This window comes from Geospiza fortis, unplaced genomic scaffold (genome assembly GCF_000277835.1).
Source record: "Geospiza fortis unplaced genomic scaffold, GeoFor_1.0 scaffold88, whole genome shotgun sequence".
NCBI lineage: Eukaryota > Metazoa > Chordata > Aves > Passeriformes > Thraupidae > Geospiza > Geospiza fortis.
In genome coordinates, this window is record NW_005054434.1 from 1305716 (window position 1) to 1313989 (window position 8274).

Genomic DNA, 8274 nt, shown 5'->3' on the forward strand with positions numbered 1-8274 from the left:
AGGCTCCAGCAGAGTTGGAGCCTCAGCTTCCCCTGAGGTGGCTGCTGGTGCCTGCTGATTGCTGGATTTCCATGCATGTGCCTGGCCAGGTTCCTTGTATCAAGAACCAACAGTTCACACTGAAACTTCAGAAAGAAGCTAATAAAACCCCAAACCTTTTCCTAGCCCACTCCTTATGGAAGGAGCTGAGAGACAGGGTAGGATTATTGGGATGTCCTGTGCAGGACCAGGAGCTGGACTCAGTGATCCTGATGGATCCCTTCCAACTCACCTTATATCCATGGTTCTGTGATGTTTCAGGCTGCTGAGCACCAGCAGGTCTCTGAGGATTTGGGCAGCACAAACTGTGGGCAGTGTGGCTGTTCCTTGAGGTTTCTGTTGGCTGTTCCTTGAGGTTTCTGTTGTTTCCCTCACTGTCCATCTGGCAGCTTCCAGAGGGGGTTAAAGGCAGTGAGCAGCATCTGTGCTGCCCAGCCTCTCTTTGCCATGCTGAGGTTTCTGCACCAACCCCAAGAGAACTCAGTCCCCTGAGAGGGGGGACAGTGATGCAGGACTTAGGAGTTTTTTCCCAATCATCATCTTTTGATTTAAGCAATTCTGTACAGCTGCTGGGCGGGCACCATGATGTACCAAGTAACAAAATGTCCTAATCTTGACTGTTTTATGTATTTCATGACAAATTTCCTGCAGTGGCATCTGCTGGCAAGGTTGCCAGCTGCAGAGTTTGCAGTGATGTGATGCAGGGTGGGACTGCTGGGTGTCAGTACAGGCACTAGGGAACGTTCTGCTGACCTATTTAAAATGCCATATCAAGGACAGTGAAAGCTCTGAGTGAGCAGGCCTGGCCTTACAGCTGACCTTGTTTTGAGATGAAGGTTAGATGAGGCCTGGGTTTGTTCCAGCTGGAATTTCCCTGTAATCCACTTTATGAGTTTGATTCTTTGCTTTAAGTATCACGGAACAAAACCCACTGATTCTTATTTCCTTTAAGGATTTGCTTTCCTTGAGTCAATGTCAGTCCTAGAACATCTCAGCCCAGCTGAAGTCACTTTTCTTTGATGTCTGTCACTAATGAAAAATGGCAGATGTGTTTCCCTAGTCAGGCTGGGTAATTTCAATGTTCTTCACTGGGATTCTGTCCAAGGAAGGAATATGTCCCAGGACAGGAGCAATGCAAGGAGGAGGAGGGACTGAAGGGTCCTGATCATTTCTCCAGCTGTGTGAGAGTTTCCCTGGCACTCATCCAGATGTGTGCAGCCACTCTGAGGTCACCCTGAGTTGAGTGTGGAAGAGAGAGCAGATGTCACACAAATCACCCTCGAATTAAGATTGCTGTGAAAACCCATCAAACACCGTGCAAGCTCAGGGAATTGTCCTTCACCACCAGGGGCAGACCTTGTTTTAAATGCTGCAAGAAGTCACTCTGGAGACAAATATTCAGTGATTTGAACTAAACAAGAAGAACTCTGCTTTATTCACCCTAAAGGCTCCCGACCAGAAAAGACACGGAGTCAACTGAATCTCACACATCGTGTGAATGAACACAGAGTCTGCTTTTAAAGCAGAAGGGACTCAGTGATCTCCAGATGATATAAAAAATGCACACAGTTCAGTTAACACACTTCCTCATATGTAAAATCACTGGTAAATGAGAAACAATTGTAATAGAAGCTTTAAATCCTTGTAGCTCATTTCATTGTATAATTCATAGCAGCAGTCTGGTACTGCTCTCTTTGAAGACCCAAATTATATGTTTGGTTTCAAGCTGCATATTTTATCTAAAATGGCATAAAATGTATTTTAAATAATAAGTAATTATTATAGTAGTAAATACTTAATTACAAAAAGAGGGGGGAAAAGCAATCATCTGAAATACATGGTTTTCCCCTGGGAAAATTTTAACTTGGCATAGTAGACCTGCACAGATGCTCTTTGGGTTCAGTGTTTCAGATCTCTGTAGAAGAGATCTACCTATGTTCTATAATTATATAGTGAAACACAAAATTAGTGGGAAAAATGCCAATCACTTGTTTTTAAAATTTTTAAATTTAATAATAATAAAATGGTTATAAATGTAGTACTACAATTACAGTAATAATAATTTGGACAAGTTCAATTAGGACAATATGAGACATTAGAAACAAAGTTAAGGACAGTCTGGGTACCGCTTTCTGGGCAAAATAAGCCAGAAAAAGGACCCACATTAACAGAGGATTAACCCTTAAAAGCAACAGCCTGTTGCATATTCATACACCTCATACATGATGCATAAATTCTATTCAATCTGTGTGGTCAGTGTCAGCTTCTTCCTCTGAATCCTGACTGCATCATCCTGCCGGAGCAAGGTGGGAAGAAGTTCATTTCTTCTGACAATGGAGCAATAAATTCTCTTTCTCTGCAAGATTTAGGTGTCCTGTGGCTGCTATCTTGGTGTGAGTCCTTTCTTTAGAAAAAAAGTATCTTACATAGCATAGTTTTTATTTTAACATATTGTAACCTAAAACTATATTTAACACACTACTTAAGAGAATTAATACAGCATAACTTTCTAACACAACACATATAATATTCATTTTAATATTTGCAAAAAGCCAATCATAAAATACATGCATTTTTCACAATTAGCTAGATGGGCCTACTGCTGTACTGCATAACAATACCATTTACCTTTTTCCTGCAAAGCTTCAAGAGCCATTTCTATATGTAACTTATCCTCTGCAGCAGGAAATGAGAGAAATGACACGGCCAAGCACTGCTGGACCTTTATGAAGTCTACTGTGATCTGGAAAAAAGAAAGTTTTGGTGTTGTTTCAGAGCTGCAACAACACAAACCCAGCACAACTCAGATTATTTTAATAGGGAGCAATTTTTTTTCTGAGCAGTGTCAGAGGTTTTCATTAAGGCAACAGGACCGACGCTCTGATACAGCGTGTCACACTTTGGGGACACTACAACGGGATCTGTGCGGGAACAGAAGAACAAAAGGCATAATGCAGCTTAACGCTGACCTAAATAACCCAATATATTCCTTTGTAAAAACTCTTGCCCTGCCATCTGGGGGGCTGGATCCCGGCAGATTACAGAACGTGCTTTCGTTCGGAAAGCCCCTCGCCGCAGGGCGAGCCCCGGAGCGACAGCAGCGCACGGGAAACCATCGGGGGCGCGGGGACCGGCGCTGCCATCGGCCACAGCACCAAAAAACTCCAATAAAAACCCCGGCAACACCCCCTGCCGCTTGCCCCACGCCTCCCAGGTGCCACCAGCTTATCCTGGGGCCAGAAAATGCCGAATGGAGCGGGAAGCTTGGCCGGGCGTGGGCGGCGCTGGGCGCAGCAGCCCCGGCCAAACCCGGAGTTCATTTCCTGCCGAGCGCTCCGGGCCCGGCCCCGGCTGCAAAGCGCAGCCCTGAACTCCCTCTGAACCTCCGCCGCAGCTTCCGCGCTCTTCGGGCTCCGCAGGAGTAAAGGGTTCCTCGCTAATCCCAGAGCTACGTGTGGAAAATGCGTACTTTATGATCGGCTTTTCGCAAATGTTGAAATGAATGTCGTGTGTGTTGTGTTAGAGAGTTATGCTGTGTTGATTTTCTTAAGTAGTGTGTTAAATAGAGTTTTGGGTTGTAACGTAATGTTAAAATAGAAACTGGGCTATGTAAGATACTTTTTTTTAACGAGAGGACTGGCACCTAGATAGCAGCCACAGGACAACTAAATCTTTCAGACAAAAAGAATTTATTTCTCCATTCTCAGAAGAAACTGACTTCTTCCCACCTTGCTCAGCCCTAAGGATGCTGTCAGGATTCAGAGGAAGAAGCTGACACTGACCAGACAGAATCCTGTGTTTGAATGGAATTTATGCATCATGTGTGAGATGTATGAATATGCAACAGGCTGTTGCTTTTAAGGGTTAATCCTCTGTTAACGTGTGTCCTTTTTCTGGCTTTTGCCCAGAAAGAGATACCTGGACGGTCCATAACTCTTTGTTTCTATTGTCTCATATTGTCCTAAATCCCAATTGTCCAAATTTTTATTACTCTAATTATATTACTATTTTTATAGCCACTTTATTACTATTAAACTTTTAAAATTTTAAAAACAAGTGATTGGCATTTTTCACCCTGGGGAAGGGGCTCTGAATTCCCACAGCCCAGGGGGGAAATGGATGGGGAGCCCTGGAGGTGCAGCTGGTGCCAGCACCTCAGCTTAGCTGTGCTTTGGGTCCTGTTTCTGGGAAGGCCCTGCCCTGGTTATTTGAATTCTAGGAATTTAAATATGTGACATTGAAGTGTGTGCTGTTTATTTTGGGGAGGAAAGCAAGCACTAAATGACCATACTGGAGGTGTATCTGCAAGCAAAAAATGCCAGGAACTAGCCTCTGCTCCTTTTTTCTAAGGCAGGTTCTTCTAGAACTGATGCTGCTCTGCTGCATGCTTGTCTAGAAGTATCCCACTGTAAATGGGGTACAATAAAACCTGGCAGGCTCTGAGGCTTGGCATAAAATGCTGTATCTTACCCCTAAATCAAAACATGCACAAGTTGCTACCAAGTGCAGCTGATCAGGCCACAGGTGTAATGTTAAAGGGATGGTACTGCTTTTTCATGTGTAGCTTCCCGTATGTTAAAACTTCAGATTTTCTGAACATTGTCAATGCTTTAAAAATCTCTTACAAAAGATGTATTTCAATAATCAAAATTTAAATCATCATTCTGTCCCCTGAGTCTAAGGTTTAATCAGAATAATTCCTGCATTTTTGCCTAGCAACACAAAAAACCTTCTAGACAAAAATCTAATCCCGAATATTTTCAGAACTTTATATAAATCCACATTTAAAAATATTTCTAGTGCAGCTGAGTGTGACCGTGTTCACAGGGGTCCGAGGATGAGGGAAGAGATGAGGACCTGACTCCATGTTTCAGAAGGCTGATTTATTATTTTATGATATGTATTATATTAAAACTATACTAAAAGAATAGAAGAAAGGATTTCATCAGAAGGCTAGCTAAGAATAGAAAAAGAAAGAATGATGTGTCTTGGACAGAGAGTCCGAGCCAGCTGGGCTGTGATTGGCCATTAATTAGAAACAACCACATGAGACCAATCACAGATCCACCTGTTGCATTCCACAGCAGCAGATAATCAATGTTTACATTTTGTTCCTGAGGCCTCTGAGCTTCTCAGGAGAAAAAATCCTAAGGAAAGGATTTTTCATAAAATGTGTCTGTGACAGCTGAGGTCTGAAGTGATCTAGCTCAATCCCATGCGTGAAGCAGTGGGATGTGTATGTGTTTGTTGGTGGTCTGAGTTGGAGCTACCCCTGAATGTACATATTACAGCTGAGATCAAACTCGAATTAAAAGAAATGCCAGGTTGATTCCCTCCTATCTGAGTTGATCTTCCTCCTCCTCGAAGCACATTTCAATAACCCTCTTGTTTTCTCCCTCCGAGTTCCCGGATGCTATTATTGTTCTTATCTATAGGTTCCCTCGATTGGGGCGCTGCCCTCTGAGCCTGTCAGGGCTGTGGCTGCCTCACAATGCCTGCAATTATCGCTCCGTGGGCTGCCAGGGCCGCTAATGATGCTGCGCTGGCTGCGGGTGCTGCGGGAGGCGAGGGCAGCGTGCTCACCCTGCAGAACGCGCTGGGAACAGCAATGTAGGTCACAGCGGGGCCGGGATCTCCCTGTGGGGGCAGCGATGGGGCCAGGGGGGGTTTGCATCGGGTTCACAACCACTGATTCCCTTGGAGTCTCCTGGGCTTTCAAAAGGAGCAGGTTCTTGTGTGTTTATGTTGTACTTTTTAATGTGTGCAGCACCCGCAGCTTCTACTGAGATCTGCTCCCTCCAAGTCCTCAAGGTTGGTGTTTTCATGCACTCTCTCCAGATAAAAATCCATCTGCTTGTTCAAAGCATGCTGTTCTGAGCTGGATGCTGTTTCCTGATCTGATGCTGTTTCCTGATCTTCCTCACAGAGAAATGTAACGCACAATTCTTCCCAAGAATATTTCTGGGTTTTGCATTCTCTGAACCTCAGAGAAAGAAAACACAATTCTTATCATTTGCTGCGCCTGTGTGCAAAAGGAGAATGCAGTATTGAGATTGTTTACCCACAGTGATGGGGTTTTGTTTCCTTGGCCTGTCAGGGCCACGAGTGAGTGTGTGTGTGTGTGTCAGGACTGTGGGGTAACAGTCACGAGATTCAGTGCAGAGTGTGAGCAGTTGTGTGCAGAGTTGAGTGCTTGGCAGGTTCAGTTTTAGATGTACAGAACAATATAGTATAATAAAGTAATTAATTGGCCTTCTGATATCCATGGAGTCAGATGCATCATTCTCTGACCTCATCAGGGCCATCACAGCATTGCAATACTGATCAGAATGTGCCCAAGAAATTTGTCCAATTTGGCAGCCAAAGCAGCCTTCCCTGCTTTCTGCACTGTGTGGAAGCTGAGGGTGGATCCAGGCAGCACAAGACCAATCCTGCATCTTCACGTGTGCATTAGCCTACGTGCAAACTGTGAACCTCACAATGCTGAAATCCCAGCTGAAAACTGGTACCTTTTATCAGCACAGACTGAAATTGCTCTTGTAAAGTGGTAGAGAAAGATTTCTGCATTTTGGGTCGTTAAAACAATGTTGCAGAAGTACAACATGGTAAATAACACACCAGTAATAACTGGATATTTACTATACCAGTACAGTAAAGTACCAGTATTGTGTAGTATAATACTATGCCAGTGTAGTACAGTATAATACTGGTAAAGTAAATAACACAGCAATGCTGTGGCACAGCAAATGCAGGATTTGCTCTTGGAGGCCTCAAGTACAGGTGTGGAAGGAACAGACCATGGAAGAAGCATCAGGGCAAGATTTTATACTGGAAGTTATTTCCCACAAACACAGGTGGGAAGGGAGAAAGAGCAGGGATGAGAAGTGTCTCAGCCTTGGTATTTTTTGTTTGCACAGCCTGTTAAAGACCAACACCTCATAAATCAGACTTGGCTTTACTTGGCTAAGCGGGGCATAAACCCAAGAACAACATCTAAAGTAGGGCAGGACGAGGTCACAGCTGTGTGCTGGGGAAAGCAGCACAAACCCTGGCTCCCAAACCCACCACACAGACACACATTCTCCCGCAGGCTCCTGGCTCTGGAATCGAGCCCAGGGGTGCATCGTGGACCACTGCAGGGAGGGTACCCCAGGCCATGCCTTGGTGGCAGCCAGGTCAAACTGCTTTGCAAGGAAGTGCTGCCATTCTCAGCAGAGCCCTCGATGATCTGCTAGTGACTGAGGAAAGCACAGGAAAATGAAGAAACTCAAGCCTTTTGTCCAGTTCTACCTCTTCAAAGCAGTGACTCCCACTGAAAATAGGAAAAAAGTTGAATTCTGTGATTCTGTATCTAGCAAGTACTTTCTCGCCTTCCCAGGAGAAGGCAGGGCTGGAGCCTTGCAGCAGCTTTTCTCACAGATAATTAGCACGATAATTGCGATGTGTTTAACACACACCTAGCGTGAGAGGTCACAGCAGGCGCTGATTGCTTGGCTTGACAGACTGCTCTAATTGCATGCTCATGGTTCGTGCTCCAGCGTGCAAGGCAGGGTCTGGTGAATGGTCTCTGGTGCTCTGAGAGTGTTATCCTCTCTGGTTTTGTGAGTGAGGTCGCTGTGGATGTGGGCTTTGCTGAGAGAAGTGTAATTTACTTTGAGTTCTCTCAGTACCGTGTGATCCTCCATCAGAGGGGGCTGCTGATGATGCAAACCCTGCCCACAGCCCTGGTCTTTATAGGCTGGCTTCGTGCACACACCTGTGAGCTGCTGATTCAGATGGATTTTTAATGAGGGGAGTAAATCTAAGAGTGAAGGGAACATACTTGCACAGTCTTGGCCAACCTGCTGCTTTGTGAGACCTGAGGGCTGTTACAGAGTGTTGGTGTTGGACACAAAAGCACTCGGGGAATATCTCTGATCCCCAGGTGGGCCTTTCAAAAGGGGCCATTTTAATACTGAGAGGTATTCTTCAGTTAATAATGTATTAATAGCACCAGCACAGGGCAACATTTCTCAGCTCGTACCAGTGCTGTATTGTCAGCTTGTTAGATGTACACAACCAGTAAATCCTATTTTTCAGATAGAATGTGGAAAAATAGGTTTGCCTCTGCCTCAAGTTGCAGTTGAGGGGGCTTTCAGATAGCTTCCTCAAAGAAGAGATAAAAGAAGTACATAGATTGAGAGGGCAGTAGGCACACGTTCAGAAATCACGGCACGAAGTCACCCAATTCTGGTT

At 44.8% G+C, this 8274-nt stretch overlaps 1 long non-coding RNA gene across 1 annotated transcript; it reads right to left on the reverse strand.

Annotated features, from left to right (window-relative positions):
- Positions 1–1184: 1184 nt before the first annotated feature.
- Positions 1185–3273, reverse strand: LOC115948568. Its single transcript, XR_004082377.1, has 3 exons — positions 3009–3273; positions 2668–2782; positions 1185–1273 (listed from the first exon to the last, which is right to left on the reverse strand). It is a non-coding gene; the product is annotated as an uncharacterized LOC115948568 (long non-coding RNA).
- Positions 3274–8274: the final 5001 nt, after the last annotated feature.